The sequence below is a fragment of the Gavialis gangeticus genome, unplaced genomic scaffold, assembly GCF_001723915.1.
Source record: "Gavialis gangeticus isolate Ggan-Ray unplaced genomic scaffold, GavGan_comp1, whole genome shotgun sequence".
Classification (NCBI taxonomy): domain Eukaryota; kingdom Metazoa; phylum Chordata; order Crocodylia; family Gavialidae; genus Gavialis; species Gavialis gangeticus.
This window is the reverse complement of record NW_017728995.1, coordinates 28,923,999-28,924,213: the sequence shown is the minus strand read 5'-3', so window position 1 is coordinate 28,924,213 and position 215 is coordinate 28,923,999.

The window sequence follows — 215 nt, the reverse complement described above, 5'->3', positions numbered from 1 at the left end:
CATCCCCCGGCCTGGCCCCGAGGGGGCTTGAGAGGAGAGGATGGATGTGGGAAGAGAGGCCTGTTCCCTACCAATGCTGGGCCACCGGTGCTCTGAAGGGTGCCAGACCCACCCCGCCTGAGGCCTGCACCTCCACAGGGTTCTTGCCAGGCGAGCAGGAACCGGCTCAGGGACCCCTGTTGGCACCCCCCTGCCAGGCGGGGCTGCTCCCCTGC